Consider the following 16,226-nt stretch of genomic DNA (forward strand, 5'->3'; position numbering starts at 1 on the left):
CGCGGAGTTAGCGAGAAAGAAATCTCGCCTTCTACAGTCTCCCATTGATTTTTTTTTTTAATTCTATTTTAAACAGCAGCCAGACTTTACTCCAATGTACACACGCGCTCAGGTTTCACTCCGTCACCTGTTGGCTCCCGAACAACACCCTTCTTTGTTAGGGCTCGCAGCCCTCATTTGAGACAAGTTTCCAGAGAAAACACTTGGAGAAAGCGTTCGATCAGTCACCGGGCCGGAGCCGCGGGGACGCAATTCCGCGGTGGCCTCCCCAGCTCATCGCGGCGCAGCCTGCCCCGACGGCCGGCCGGGCTGCGAGCTCCCGGCAGCGAGGTGCCTCCCATCCCCTCCCCCGCGGCTCTGCACTCGCCGCCCGCGTTACCTCCTCGCCGCCGGCCGAACCCGAGCCCCGTCCCGCGGCTCCCGCCGGGTCCCCGAGCATCCCCGCTCGCCGCTCACCTCGGGCTGCGGCGGGGCTCCCCCGGCGCCGGGCGCAACCCGGAGGAAGGGGCGGGGGGGCTCCTCCTTCCCCTCCTCGGCCCGCCCGCCGCGAGCTACCTGGGCCGCCCCCGGCCCCGGGCCCGGCCGGCCCCTGTCCTCCGTCCTCCGCCCTCCCCCCTGGGTTGCGGGCCGGGGCGGGCGCGGCCTCGCCTCCCCGCCGCCCCCCGGGGGACATCCCCCGGCCGGGGACGGGAGCCCGGCGCCGAGCGCTCGTCCCCGCGGCTCCTGCGGGAGGGGGCAGGAATTCGGCAGGAATTTCTCCCGGCGGCGACCTCGGAGCTCGTGCCGGGAGGAGCCCGAGCCCGAGCCCGAGCCCGAGCCCGAGCCCGAGCCCGAGCCGGGCCCCCGAGGGACGCGGCGGCCGATTTCGGCGCCGCGGACACGAGGAACCGCGTTTTACCGAAGGCGCTTCGCCCGCCGTTTGTACTGGAAATAGGTTTCCCACCCCGCCCCGCATTGTGCTCTCCGGGAGGGCTGACCCCGCGGTCCACCGCGAGCGCCCGGGCTGATAAGGACGGGAAAACTATTGTATTAACAAAAGGAACGGAAAGATAGCGGTGTGCCCCCGCCTTCAGGGACGCCTCGAGCGGGCCCCTGGGAGGAAGGCATCCCGGGGTGACACCGGGCCGCGAGAACGGGCTGCACCCTTACGCTACGCAGCCCCCATCTGGCGGCCGCTCCATTCACCACTCATCAGAAATGGAAGCATCAGGAGTAATGTCTGTCCTTCCCCGCTCCGAGGCCGAGTTAACCAGCGGCTATCTGCGAGTACTGCCTTCTCCTCCTGCAGGGCGCTGACAGTGGCTTAGCGGGCCGCCAGCGCCAGGCCTCAACTGCGGAGAGGAGACGCTCCCCGGGGCTGCGGGCAATGCACTTCGCCATCGTAAGGCCGAAACCCTGTACAACGTGCCCGTAACATCTTCCTGAAAGTGCTTCTCGCATGAGTAAAACATTTGGTTTTTATTCAGAAGTGGCAGCAAACCCAGCGCAACTCCTATTAAATCCACTACAGCGCACCATGAAGTGTTTCAAGCAGTCAATATCTTTCAGCTCTTCTTTTAAACTCAGATTGCTGTTTCAGTGCTCAAGTGCGGGATTGTAATCGAACCCTTGAATGTTAGGCAAGGAATCAACTGCTGTAACTCCCCCGGGCATTTGCACATTTCTGAGCTATCTCTTTTGATGCAGGTTCCTTCCACAGCAGCAATTGCGTTGCTATGGCTTTCTATTTCTTACACAACAAATACAACGGCATACACACTTTTAATCTTAAGCATAAACTATGCTCCAGAAGTTGCCTCAGAAAAAAAAAAAAAAGCTAAAAAAAGACAAGCACAAACCTTCTTGCCCTTTAAGGCACGTTCCACATTCTTGGCTCCGGCTGGGTAGAGCTAATTCTTCAAACAACCGGCTGGTTCAGGGGATCTGTAATGGATACGGAGCCGTTTGCCCCAAGGTCTTAGCACAAACTTAGTCTGGGTAACAACTTTCTTTTACCGCTGACCAGGCCACGTGTGTTCTCTGGCCTGCATGAAATTTGCTCCGAGTATCAGCTGGGTTTCACAGTTCGCAATTATCCACCTCACAGAACATCCCTTGAGATAACACCAGTAATTGCTACCTTTGTTGGCAGTCTCGGAAGAAAGACCAATGAGCAGGGAATTAATTAACCTCTTGTGCTTTAGACGCAGTTTCCCTGGGTAGGACAGCAGCAAAACACCCACTGCTCAAACCTGATTACTTCTATGGACAAACAGAGGAGATCACTCTCTACATCAGCACCCTTTAATGATCACCACCTTCACTCCAAGAGTTTTAATTAAGTATCATCTCGTCTGTTCGTTTATTAAAAAATAAAAGTGAGTCAGCTCTGAAAGGTGAAAGCATGCAGTAAGGTGAATGGAAGCAAGACCAAAAAAAGAAATCTGTCAGTCGTAATTCTTTCAGAGAACTCAATGAGAAAACTATTCCAAATAAACCAGGTTTCATATTTTGAAACAAAACAAGGATTTCACATATTTCTGACAGTGCAAGAAGAATCCACGGAACAGGAATTACAACAGCTTTCCAAAGGTTTGACCACAAATCAAAACCTGAGCCTGGTACACATTGCTACCTTTAAGGAATTTTAGGAGAGGTGACCAGAGCACGTATGATCCCAACTTCAGGCTACAATGCAAGGAGCTCTACGGTATTTCTGCAGCATCCAGACCCTCTCCACCTTTAGCAGGCTCGGGTCTATATTTTGAGGGAGCAAAGAGGCCAGCATAAGGGATGCAGTCCCATGGCAGTCTGAGCTATTCTAGGCAAGATCCAACCCAGAAAAAAAATGCTGGTTTGGTTCCCCGAGCCAGGCAGCACTAGCACAACAAAAAGATAGGCCCAGCTCCTCAAAGACCACTCAATATAGTGTTCAAAAATACAAGTGTAATGTAACTGTATTCATAGTATCATAGAATATTCTGAGTTGGGAAGGACCCAAAAGGATCATAGAGTCCAATTCCTGGCTCCACAAAGGACCACCCAAAATTCAAACCCTATGTCTGAAAGAGTTGTCCACATACTCCTTGAACTCTGGCAGCTCGGTGCCATTCCCACTGCCTTGGGCAGCCTGTTCCAGGCCTGACCACCCTCTGGTGAAGAACCTTTTCCTGACTCCTAACCTGACCCTTCTCTCACACAGCTCCGTGCTGTTCCCTCAGGTCCTGTCACTGTCACCAGAGAGATCAGTGCCCTCCCCTCAGTTCCCCTCAGGAGGAAGCTGTAGGCCTCCATGAGTTCACTCCTTATCCTCCTTCTGAATGCATCGATTTTGCTGTGTATAGAAAGCCCTGTGGACATCTATCTGCATCTCCGGATACTTAAGCATCCTGCCAGACCTGACCCTAGGCCTCTTCCAGATTAAGAGCATGAGGTGTACGTGGGGAAGTACGTCTTCATAGATAGGAACAGTTGACACAATGTTATTGCTATATATTATCATTAGGAGGCACCTGAAGCATTGGATCTTTTAAAGCACAGGTGAAGCTTTGAATCATAGAATGGCTTAGGTTGGAAGGGACCCCAAGGATCATGAAGTTCCAACCCCCCTGCCACTGGCAGGGCCACCAACCTCCAGATCTGGTACTTAGACCAGGCTGCCATCCAACCTGGCCTTGAACACCTCCAGGGATGTAACATCCACAGTCTCTCTGCGCAGCCTGTTCCAGCACCTCACTACTCTCTTTGTGAAGAACTTCCTCCCTGACATCCAAAAGATGAAGGACCGTAATGGGTCACCAGAGCAAGCTCACCTCTTTGTGCCACTGTGCACCTACACAGCCATAGGTGAAACCTCCATGTGCTCTCCCTACTTAGCCTGGTTTCCTTCTGCCTGCACTACATGCCCTCTGTGCTGTCTCCCATGTGGACGGGGGGATATCTGCCACATTAGGACAGGGAGGTGGCTGAGGGACTGCGTCCAGGCAGACTGGCAGCAGCACAGCAGCTCCTCGCCACACGCAGCTTGGGGACATCTCATAAAAAATGGCAGGCCAGTGTGGTCACTGGTGTGCTAAGGCCACTCAGTTCTGTCACTGCTTGGTTTTATCGTATATTTTTCAGGCTACGAAGAAAAGACACAGTGGCAGCACCTGTGATGTCTTCAGGTCTGAATCCTTGCTAATTTTCAAGTAAATAGAGAGAAAGCCGTCTCTGTAGAAGACAGGCAGACAAGAGGTGATGTGCAACAGAGAGGGAGAGATATGGAAATGAAATCGAAGCCTGCATGGGGAATGCAACAAGTGGAAAAATAAGGGAGAGGGTTTTTTTGTCTGACACTGGTTTGTGACTCAGTTGGGGCACTCACTTTCCACTTTTCTTTGCTGCATTCAGTGTGATGCATCCCCCTGCCTGCTTTATCACTGGCAAAGTGGGCACAATGCCCAACACAACTTTGGAGAGTAAGTGAAAATATCCAATGGAAACATTAGCATCAGATAACAAATTGTGAGCCAGCCGAGTCTCTCTCACCAAAGCAGACAGAAGCATGCTCACGTGTGTTTCCACCCACTGCAGGATGGCTGCCGAGGCACCCGGCGGGAGGCACAGATGGGGGACCACCACCCAGCTGCCACTGGCTTGTGGACTGGCTGATGTTACAAAGCAAGAGGCTTGTTTTATTTCCTCTTCTTAGTGCTCCTGCAGTCTGCAAACAAAACACCTTGTAAAGCCCTGATTCCACTTTGCTTCAGCAGCAAAGAATTAGAAGTTTCATTGAAATGCCTGTCCTTGTTGGATCGGGCTCGGACTTGCTCCTGAACCAACAGGTCTGTTGTGGAACCTGGAAACTCTGAACCCCACAGGCTTTTCAGAAGACAGTAATCTGATTTTATCATAACCAGCTCTGCACCATAACCAGCTCACAATCACACGCGGTGTAAGGAGCTGCCTGGGCTGACAGCTCTTCAGGTCTTGGCCATGACACCACTGCGGCCGGTGTCAGTCTCCTGGGGTACCAGCCGGCCTCTCAGCTGCATCAGCGTCCCCAGCTAGTTGCCGCCCCGCTTCCCAGGCTGTGTGAGGCATTACCAAGTGCCTTGCAACAACTTGTGCCTCCAACACTTTGCCTGTAGCTGAGCTGACGCAGGGTGCAATCACTGCCTGGCTTTTTAATAACACATTGGCACAAACACCGTTGTGCAACGTGGAAGGTGTTGCATAGCTGGTGCTAATGCACTGTTTGCTTATTGAGGTACTTTTAAGCCAGCTATTGTGCCAAAGCCTATGTGGTTGATGAAGGATATCAATCTTATCTGTGCCAAGTTCTATTCTCGGGCCTTGCCTCCAAAGAACCCGTCACAATTCATCTAAATTGGTTTGGAAATTGATTTAGATTAAAAAAGGAAATGGTATAAATTCTGTGGGGTTCTTCTGCTAGAAGGTGGCTTATCACAGGAGGCATCTGTGCAAAGAGACAAATATTTTAAAATGAACTTTGGGCTCTTAGCAAGCGTGATTTTGTGGATGAGTAAATGCTGCAGTGATGCATGGCCTGCTCCTGCCTTGAAGCCAAACTCTGGAGAAAAACAGGTGATTGAGACTAAGTGAAGGCACAGTTTGATATGGAGGATTACTACCACTGCTGCAGCACTATCTCCATAGAAAACAATTTTAAATGGCAGATGAAGTTTGCAAAGGTCAGTGGTAACCTCCCATTGCTTAAATCTGGAGAGGGAGGAAAATCCCGCAGTCACTGAATTAGGAAGCCAGCAGAGTACTATGTTACCATTTTCTGAGACCTATATAGAACAGTACACCACAAACACATGGGACAAACAATGACTGGATTAACTATTTAGCTTATTTTATGAATAAAATCACAGGCCATCCTCCAGGAAGGCAGTGCTGTAAGGAGAACATAATGAACGTATGATGTGTAACAACGCACTAGTCCTTTGTTAGCTTTCAGTAAAGCAGCTGTAAGAAAGAAAAAGAGACTGCCAGAAGTATGGGTTGTGAAGATCAAAGGCCATGCAACCCTACTAAAAGGCATCACCAAAAAAAAGATATGCGTTTCAGTCTTCTACACAGAAAAATCAACCAGTAAGTACTAAGTCAGACTATAGGCAGGCACAGCTAGGAACAATCCTCACGCTTCTTGCTCAGCAAACTGAAACATCTGTCTCAAAGCTAAGCAGGCATCCACCTCAGCAGATATTGCTCTTCTATCCAGCCAGTTGCTTCTGTTATTGCAGCTTTCTTGATTTTTGTAAGATTTCTTTTTCTTCATGCTTAAGAAGGCTTGCCATGGGCTAGGCAGGATCCGAGTGACACCCGCTCTACAGACACTAATCCATAGTTGTACAATGAGTTCCCACACTTTAAGTTGTGGCTGGCTTAAAAAATAAGACTAAATCCTCTATCTAAAGTTAATTCTCTGAGAGCTGTGGAGACTTTACCCCTCACTCCCATGTCTTTCTTAAATGTGTTATAAATCTCTATAAGCTGGCCCCTTGCTAAAGAAAAAAACAATCCCAGGGTTTTGTTTCCCAGTGGAACTACTGGGAGGTAACCCATCGCCCTAAAACAGGCACCAAAACAGCCCCCAGTTTACAGATCTGGCCAAGGAAAGTTAGTACTATAAGGGGTTTGCCCTTAGTACAAACTCCACCTTACTAACATTAATCTAACTGTATGACCAAGTAGGATATAGGATAAACATGCAGAGTTTATGCCTGCTTTCTCTTTTCCTAGGAGGATTATGATTCAGCCTGTTTACTGGGAAACTCAATTGGGCTTTTTGCTTAATTACGAGGACTGATGATTTAGGAGGTTATGTCCTTTTTCTTTCTTTCTTTCTTTCTTTTTTTTTTTCCCCCTCTCTAAAGTACAATTAGTTCTTTCCCAGAACTGGTTTACTGCAGGATGAGTTGAATGCAATTGTCAGCATAAGGGAGGGATAGGAGGTAAGGAGAGGGATGGTCCTGCTCCTGGTCAGTAGCTAGTTATTATAACCACACTGATACATCAGCACCACATCAAACAGAAGCCAGGGAAGATCGCCTCACCAGCATTTCTCTCTGCCAAGTTCCACTAGGATTATGGATACACAGGTATGAACTGAAGGGAAAAAAAAAACCAAAAACACAGCCAGAAAATAGCCATAAGTGCCACCACATCAGTTAAAAAAAAAAACAACCAACAAGTTCAGCCAGACCTAGCAGAGACATAGTTGAAAGGCATTATTAGAAAGAGTCATATTTCTTCTCCAAGTATTCCCTTCTCCTCATAGCTAGATCAGGCGGTGACTTAAAAGCACTGTTTTCCCTCTCTTCATGTAGACTACACGTGAAGTTCCAGTCCAAGATGTCTATTCAAGATGTAAGTTGCACCTGGTTTTCAGCAGGATAATAGTGAAGACTTCATTTAAACAAATACTCAAATCAAGTTAATTATGTTCTTTTGCTAGTAGTCATTAGATTTTCCACAAAACTACAAGACACTTAACTGTGTAACTACAATAAGGAAAACTGTTCGCGGTCCCCTAAAATATCAAGCTTCACCTCATTGTCAGCATGACATTAATACAGACAGGACTGGAGCCTTCAATACACATTCTTAACTGCATTCATAGAAAGATTTGCACAGTCTTAAGAATAAATAGGCATATTTTCAGAACAAACATTTTATTCACAGTAATGAAAATCCTTGTTTAGGTGGTATCCAGCAAAGTCAAGATTGTTTTAAGAACACTCAGCAGGCACCCTTGACATGAGTGACCTTTGTACAAGCATCCATTTATTCTTAAGTCTTTCTGGTACTGTCAGCTGCTGAAACAGCAACTGTTAGACATTACCTGACACTTGATAGTTTGTTAGAAGCCACCTAGCTTTTAAGCTACACCCACCTGGACACGTCAGCATATCCCAGCTTTTCTTTCTTACCATCTTACTTAGGAAGATGGGGGATTGCTTTGGACACATAGCTGTGAAGTAGGAATGTCTAGCTTAAAAAGAGTACCAGAATATAACAGAAGTGAGCAAGTGACAATGCAAGCTATGCCCACAGACAGTGCATGCTTCTAGAATAAGCAGGATCCCCCCACCCCCATTTAAAAATACATTTACACTCAGTCACTATGAAGTGAGGGACTGCTGTGAATCAGAGGTGGAGGGAATCTGTTCAAGTGTCAAGACACTTTCTCAAAGATAGTTCAAGATTAATTTCTTCAATCCAGTAGTTTCTAAGGAAGAATTCCATCATTTTCAGGGTTAGATAGCATAAAAACATGCAACCTACCCATTACATAATGCTTCAGTATCTTCTAAATAGGTTTTGAAAGAAAGCATTTGAGATAGCACTATGAATTCAGAGCAAAACACTACCTTGTGACAAACAAGGTTTTATTAAGTACAACCTCTGAGTGTCACATCTGCCGTATATGACTTCCAGATTCACCTGACAGATGATTTGTCAAGACGATGTTTTTACAGGTCTGAGAATTAGCAACTGTCACGTTCTGAGGCCATACAAAGTCTTGAGTGTATGGCTGTATGTTTAATATTAGTTCTTGACAATTTACTACCTTTAAACATTCACATTTTCCTGACTTGCTTTCTTGTCTACAGCAATTATTGCTGAGACAAGTTTAACTCCCAGCCAATTAGTAAGCAGAAGAAAGATGAGAATAAATATTTCACAACAGCCATATACACAGCTCTCCAGCTTGATGTAATCTTTGGATTTTTGTGTTACACACATGCATCCCTCCCTCCTCAGTCATCATCTACTTTCTCTTCAGCAGTACTCCTTCATAATTCTCCTTCCCTCATACACAGAAGTAATGAGTCAGTGATAATTACATTGTTTTTGTAAATGCAATATATTGACAGCTGCCCTGGCCCTTTCTTCCAGCATTGTAATGCGAGGTACTCTGAAATTTGCATCAGGTGATTTTTAAAGTCAGAAACTTGTTTTTTCTAACAAAGACTGGGAATGGAGGCATGGTTCAGGATCACTTTTTAGCTTTGGGCAGTTGGCAGATGTCCCATACACACCTCCTGAAAGACAGAAGATCTGTTCCCAGAAATAAGACCTTAACAGAATTCATCGAACAGAATGAGACATTAAGGAAACTTAAAAAGGTAATCTAGTTACACTACCTACAATTCCATTGATAAGAATTCAGTTACTGAAATGAGGAACCCAGATCTTGTTTTGAGTACAACTGCTCTTTAAACAAACTTGAGTGCCATTAGATTAGGAAGTCCATACTCAAAAATGATTCCTAGCATGCTGATCAGATAGATGATCTCTAAAATTTGGCAAGACCAAGTTACCACTGCAGAAGTCCAGAGAGTTCCCCGCTCAGTGGGAGTGAAACCCCATAGGCTGTTCACACTACATCAAAACACAGAAAACACCAAGAGCCCATACCAACCTGGGCTGACACCGTGTTAAGATCACAGACCCTCAAGTGCTAGTCACCTTCCTCTTCTAAATGAGATCTGGATTTGCTTCTTCATTACAGGTAACACTAGGAAGTCTAGAGAACATTTGCATAGCCAAAGCTAGCTTGTAGTATAACATAGATTCAGAAGTGTGTCCTTGGCACTGTCCAGAGCACCCAGTAGATGATGACTTGTTAAAAATGCAGCTTGATCAACTCTTGCTTGACACCATTACACTACTACAGCTACCATAGCTGTCTAATTCTTCAAGGCATGAATGATCAAGTGGCACCAGCTGTACCACTGAGATGACACACATACAAGAGGAGCGACAGATTTCATTAACAAGGAAGAGGAAGAATGCCTGGGAGAATTATAAGAGGGTTGGTAGCCCTCTACAGTTTAGATGCTAAAAATAAGACCTTTGTACGTAACTACGATCTTATTACTCAGCTGCCACAACTGCAATGGACACATAGCCTCCTCTTGATTTCTCTTTGATCCACAGAAGACAGTGGAGTTAACACAATAAGGGCAAGAAGCTGAATCAATATGCTGATTCTCCCAGCAGTGGATTTCAACAGAGATCCGTTACTGCACAGTGAAAATGACTGAGGTAGGTTTAGGAGATGCAATTATCTGCAGCTTTTCCTCATTAAGCCTTGCAACTCACTCAATGAGAATTTAAGAACATACATACTTCTGCGTGAAGTTATTAACTTCGCAGGAGACGAACAGCACAACAAGCCATTCACATTTTGTGTTATCAACAACTAAATACTGAAGAGCAAGATTTTGGATCCAGTTATTGCATATAATTATAGCTATCTCTGTGAATAAATGAAAAGTAGTTTGCATTTCTTCCCTGATCATTAGTCTCTTTTGCATAAGTGTTATGAAGCCAGTTCTTCATCCATTAGCGTGAATTAAGCGATATCCTGCTGCGTGCAGGACTGTTCAGACATGCTGACTGCAGAGCAGCTGCTCTCTTCTTTTGGTATTGAATGTTGATTAGCATCATGGTGCATGACACACTGCAGGGCATATCATGTGTCATGCTATGGAATACAACATTCAATGAGAATCCAAAGCAAATCCCATCATTTAGAAGGCCAATATCTGCCCTGAGCAACAGGATGACAATTAGGCACGTGCTCCATCTCAGCAAAGACTGAGCTGCTTGAACAGTGAGCATTAGTTTCGTTGGGACAACGCTGACTATCTGAGCCCGAGCTGTACATTTTTTTAGTTACTGTAAGCAGCACTAAGTTTATCCACTACCACCTCATCAAATCAATTCACTGTTTTCCAGCAAGGCACTTGCACATTATCTCTTCAACTCTGATCTGTGAGACTGAACAAAGCTTCTGCATTAATAAATCAATAGAGAAGATTTAATAAAAGGCACAGCAGCTATCAGCAGAGTGACTTATACAAATTTAAATGCCAAAAAACGGATCAAGATTTAGTATCACTTTGGTGTAACTCTTAGCAGATTTTCAGCAGAACCAATAAGTTCTTTGTCAGATTTCCTCGTCTGAAAGATGGGGTGACACTACATTGTCTTGCAAAGATTTGTTATTTGAAGACTCCTTTGACAATACTGTAAAATAGTGCAACAAGGTATTACAAATAACATTTCACTACTTACACAACATTAAATGGAGGCAGGAAAAGCTTTTCACAATGCCAGTGGAGCAATTAATATTACACTACTCACATTGCTGGGGGAAACTGTTTTTGGTTTGTTTTAGGGTTTGATTTTTTGTGTCTTAGTGTGTTTTCTTTTTTCTACCTGAAAGCATGTTTCAAGATCAAGTGGTAACAATATGAAATGCTTTCAGCACTGCTGGCTCAACTCATCCACAAAGCAGCATCTAGTAAACATCAACAAAGACAGGTCTTTTTTTGTTCTGAGTGGCTGGAACTCAGTTAGTAAAGATTTCAGCATGCGCATTTCTTCTCCACAAGACAAACGCAGCGTCAGAATCCACTCTTCCACCTATCACAATTTGCTGTGCCTGGTTCTCACATGCTGCTGGGCCCTGCTGAAAGGAAAACAGCAGAATCCCAAGTTTGGTCACTGGAATTCATATAATTAATGTTGTAGTTACACATCTGTTTCTAAGAGCTGAGCTAGTAGAACCCCCATACGAAAGGTGTTGGAAGAAATCGGAGGGACATCATTAATCAGAAGAACAATGACAACGCATAAAACAACCCACAGCTTTTTCTGTGCTGGTCACAATACAGTCACTTTATAGGAGGACACTGTAGCACAGTAACAAGGGGGCAAAGAGCCTTCAGTAGTCTGTGTGGCACATGAGGAGAACACTCATGCTGACGATGGATCAGGAGGACCTGCCAGACATCTGCCATGAGCCCTCAGTGAGATTCAGTGCGGTAGCTTCATCCTTTGGGGCAGTACCACGTACTGCCTACTACTACAGCCAAGGGGCATTTGGAGTTTCTTGGCTCTCCTTTGATAGGGAGCACGCTAAATTGTCACTGAACAGGGCCAAGACACAAGCCTAACAGTCACCTACCCTATTTCACAGGTACGTTCCACAGCATGTTTTTGACTATTACTCCTGGACATGGCGTGTAGGATATGGGAAAGCCACAGACTGTTTTTCTGCATGAGGTGAGAAACATAGAGCTGTGTTTTAGTTTCCCCAGCCTCCACAGTCCTCCAGCATTGGCTCAAGGAGGCTTTGAACCATGCAGCATATGTGTATGCCTTTATTTAGTATCCCAATGCATGCAGCATCCCAAGGTTCCTGAGGCAACATTATTACTTGGATTGGCCAGCACAGTATTTCAGACACACTGAACAGAAAAAAAAAAAAAAAAAAGAAGCAGACAAAGAGGAATAACATCTCTATTAAAGGTGCAGTGGGGTGCACAGTGCAGGGCATGCTACATGGGTTTGGCCATTCCAACTACTGGTCTCAGAGAATCACGTTGCTGAATGAAACATAGCTCAGGCAGATGGATTCTGAGAAGTCTTGTGCTAACTTTTTCAAACCTCTATAACATGTATAATAGCAGAATAACTGCTGCCTCTCTCATTTTTCAGGCTTACATCTCTCAAGTTTTTGGCTTACAAAAGTTTCTAGATAAAATTTTGAAATATGACTTAATCCAACCTGAATGCTGGAAGTCATTATTACAGACATCAATGCAAAATGCCTATGTTATAAAACACTAAAACAGCCTTCCATTACTTGGAAGCTCTTTGATAGAAATGAATCCAATTTTTAATAAAAACACTACTAAGCCACACAGATTTGAAAAGCAAATAAAAAATAATTCCAAAAGAGCTCCAACACCCCCACAAGACTGAAAACAAAACATAATTGGAGAGATTTTAAACTGCTTTTTGGAGTTAGGATGATCTTTTTTAACACGTCTTACACATAAGTGAACTTTACTTTAAGCACAAAGAAGCAAAAAGGCTTTCAATGTCATTCACGCAGACATTAATCTCATAGAATACTGCTGTTTTCAATCATGTTAAGCAGCGTTAATTTTTTCTCATTATCAGTAAAACAAAATAAGTACATGCTGAGGATAAGGAAACAGCTTTGTTTATCTTCAAAATCATGTGCTTAACAGAACTAAAGCATGTATTTGCCATATGTCAGCCCCTGCCCCCCTTCTTTAAATTACATATTCATTATTATAGCACAGTGGTGCTGTATTGCTAGCAAGGAATAGAGCACATTTTAAAGAGCAATTAAGTGGGATAAAACTACTTGAGAGGTTTTTCACCACCAGCACCTCAAGGAGGCCAAAGGGGAAACCTGACACTGAGAAACGTCAGCCTGAACTTGATGAATTTTTACTCAGAGCAATTTTCCCCCCTCAACAATGTTCCCTTCCCACGCTGCTTCACAACACCGTCCCTTAGAGTTTCCTTTTATTCTGTGAAAGGATGGATCTGTTTGGATCAATGTATTTAATAGAGCCATATCTTCTGTTATTGTTTCAAGCTTCAGAACTCAAACCATCTGTATTCTGCGTGCTGCCCTGCCAGCGAGGGCCGTTTTGCCAAACAGCTTGCACGTGCTGAATCCAGCAGTCCTACTCTCAGACACACCGTGACAATTCAAACACTCCTTTCAGACATCAGCAGCCTTTGCATAGCACTCAGGCCTCAGCTTCCAGGCCTGGTGGGGCTACGGCACATAGCAAACCTCAGCACCAGGTCAAGTCTGAAGTCCTCTGCTTTGCTCTTTTGGTACTGGGATTTGAGACCAAAAGTCTTAACGGCTGTTTTTTCTCCTTAGAAAGGAGAACCTCAAAGAGTATGATCCTCGATTTAAACAAAAGCAGATTCTCTCTGATACAGAAGAAACACAGTGTTTAGCAATGCTCTGCTTGCAAACGTTATGCTTTTGAGAGATTATATTTTTATAGACAAATGAACCTGTGGGGTTTAATGTAGAAGAGAACCTTTATTTTTACAGCAAAATGAAAACAGAAGTCTGTGAAACATTTCCCAGCCTTTTTTTTTTTTAATAGATAAGAGTGACATAACTTTTTACCTGTCTTTCAACAATACTGCCAATATCCTTGCTACTCCTCTGTTCCTCTGGGATTTCAGAAGCCCAGCCTTTCACACGTTCAGTTCTTAAATCAACACATGCTTGTTATTTAGGTTGTATTGTCACTGCTTCCTTTCTGTTCCTGTAAGAGCAAGGCATGACGTGGCTGTTTCTTCCCAGCCCGAAAGCAGCATCTTTAAAAGGTGACTATCGTGCTATCCACACCCCTACAAGAGCTAAGGAGAAAATGCTTTTGCTGCATAGAAAGACTGGCAACTCTAAACACGCTGCAATAAAAAGCCAGACCAGATAAAAATTCCATTACGTGCTTATCTGGAGTGATTCTTCCCAGTTCAAAGGGTCAATTTCACAGCGGGGCACCAGCGCTTATCAGCCAGCTCCGCTGAGCCTTTCACTTGCAAAGAGAAGTGTTGCCTCCAACCGGCATGACAACGGCTCTATTAAGCAGGCACTTCAAAGATATAGATGTTGTAAACGCTTTGATTTTGCCCAGTGCTCTATGCCAGCGCTGTCCGGAGGACTTTTTCATGCAGAGGTCGGATTCTTCAATGGGGAATCGAAAAGTAGGGAATAAAGACTTGTAAAGTGCAGCAAACCCATTCCATGCCTCTACTGCTAAATCAGCTCTCCGTGTTTTCCCAGGTGCAGCTGCCGAGTACTGCAGCTGCGTTTATTCCTTTGGCTCCCTCTGGTCTTCTCCACTTGTCTGGATCGGGTCAAAATACCTGATGTCTGCGAGTGTAATCAATGCCGTGCCCCTAAACACGGGGTTGTGAGGTACGTTGTGAAGAAGGACAAGTCTGTGGTTCTCCCCCTCATCTCGCTGGTGTGTGCTGCAGCCTCGGCCTGTGCCCAGCATGCCATCCTTCAGAGAACTCAGTGAGCCACAACAGCTGTGAGAGGTGTAACGCAAATGGTTTAAACTCAAGGCCCAACTGTGACCAGAAAACAAAGCTACTGTAAAAGGAGGTTCACCTAACCTGCCGTAACAGGGTGCCAAAGCCAGAGAATGTGCTGGCATCCCACAACCCTGGTGCCTTCCTTCCAGCAGGAGAAAACACAGGGACAACAGCAACACCACTGAGAACTGGCAAGACAGGCTGTTCAGCTGAGCAGATCTGCTGATAGCTGCCTGTCTGACAGCAGCACCCACTTCACAGGCTGCACAGGCCGCAGAGCCAGACCCCCTCCTCTGCTGATTAGGAACACACAGCGTTTGGTTGCTACGTGGAGTGAGCCTGAGGAGACCAGGCCTGCTCAGCACCTAGCAGCTGGTCACTCCCTAGTTACCACAGGAGCATGTGATACAGATCGTTGACCTTAAGAAGCATACCTGGTCATCCAACAACTGCCAGTCTGCATCCAGGCTGGATGTATGTGCCACATACTAGATCTGAGATGACCCACCAGCCTCACACCTTTGCCATTATCTGATCCGTGACCTTTTCTTGCCCCAAACCCGTATGTTTTCTGTAAAACTTTCCTGCCTTGAGAGCAACAATTCTGCACATCATCTATCTTTTAAAATTCCTTTTCACTCAGTTCTCTCCCCACTTTTCTTTGGAGAAACGTCCCAAAGCCCCTGCTTTATTTTTCAGGCCAACCATCTGCTTGGCCTGAACAGCATCCTTTGGACAGAGCCTGGCAGAATCTGCAGGCTGTCTGCAGCGTAGCTATCTCGACTTATTAGCTCCCAACCCTGGGGACACTCCTACAAGATATGCCAGGAAAGATTGCAACAACAAGGAGCTTCATTTTCACATGAATCAGGACACCACAGGAAGCTTTCCAGCCCCAAACATTTCCTGTCTGATCAGCAGGCCACAGTTTACACATAGGAGTAAACACGTGACCCAGAGCAAATCAAGGCCATCTACTGCAAAGCACTGGTTGAAAACACACTTCACTGGAGGTCTGCTCTGATTTTGCCTACTTCCTTCTAGTCACTCAGTCTGCTCACATTAAATATCATCTTCACGAGGGAAAAGGAAGCTTTCACTTGAAATGCTGTTCAGTTTATGCAAGCACAGTTGAGAAGAGAATGGGATTCAAATGAAAGGTCTCCTATTCCTGCAGCCCCAGAAGTTACCACACACCAGCAGAGCCCAGAAGGGAGCCCCGCACTTTGCCTGCCCCAGCAGAGCTGCAAAGCCCTTCACTCACGGCACTGCAAAATGCAGGCTGCATTTCCCGGGGCTGAGCCAGCAACACTGGCATTTGCTATTGC

At 45.7% G+C, this 16,226-nt stretch overlaps 1 protein-coding gene across 3 annotated transcripts in view; it reads right to left on the reverse strand.

Annotated features, from left to right (window-relative positions):
* The window catches only part of PRICKLE1 (prickle planar cell polarity protein 1), a 62,123-nt gene that overhangs the window by 15,015 nt on the left and 30,882 nt on the right, over positions 1–16,226 (reverse strand). Inside the window, exon 1 of one of the 3 annotated variants that reach the window (XM_085219667.1) lies at positions 457–599. The exons of 1 other annotated variant lie outside the window; for it this stretch is intronic. The gene's annotated coding sequence lies outside the window, so the exon portion shown is untranslated. Of the gene's footprint in view, positions 1–379; positions 600–16,226 lie in introns of those variants that run through there. One more of the 3 variants, XM_085219663.1, reaches the window with a different exon arrangement.

The sequence above is a fragment of the Meleagris gallopavo genome, chromosome 1, assembly GCF_905368555.1.
Source record: "Meleagris gallopavo chromosome 1, MGAL_WU_HG_1.1, whole genome shotgun sequence".
Lineage (NCBI taxonomy): Eukaryota > Metazoa > Chordata > Aves > Galliformes > Phasianidae > Meleagris > Meleagris gallopavo.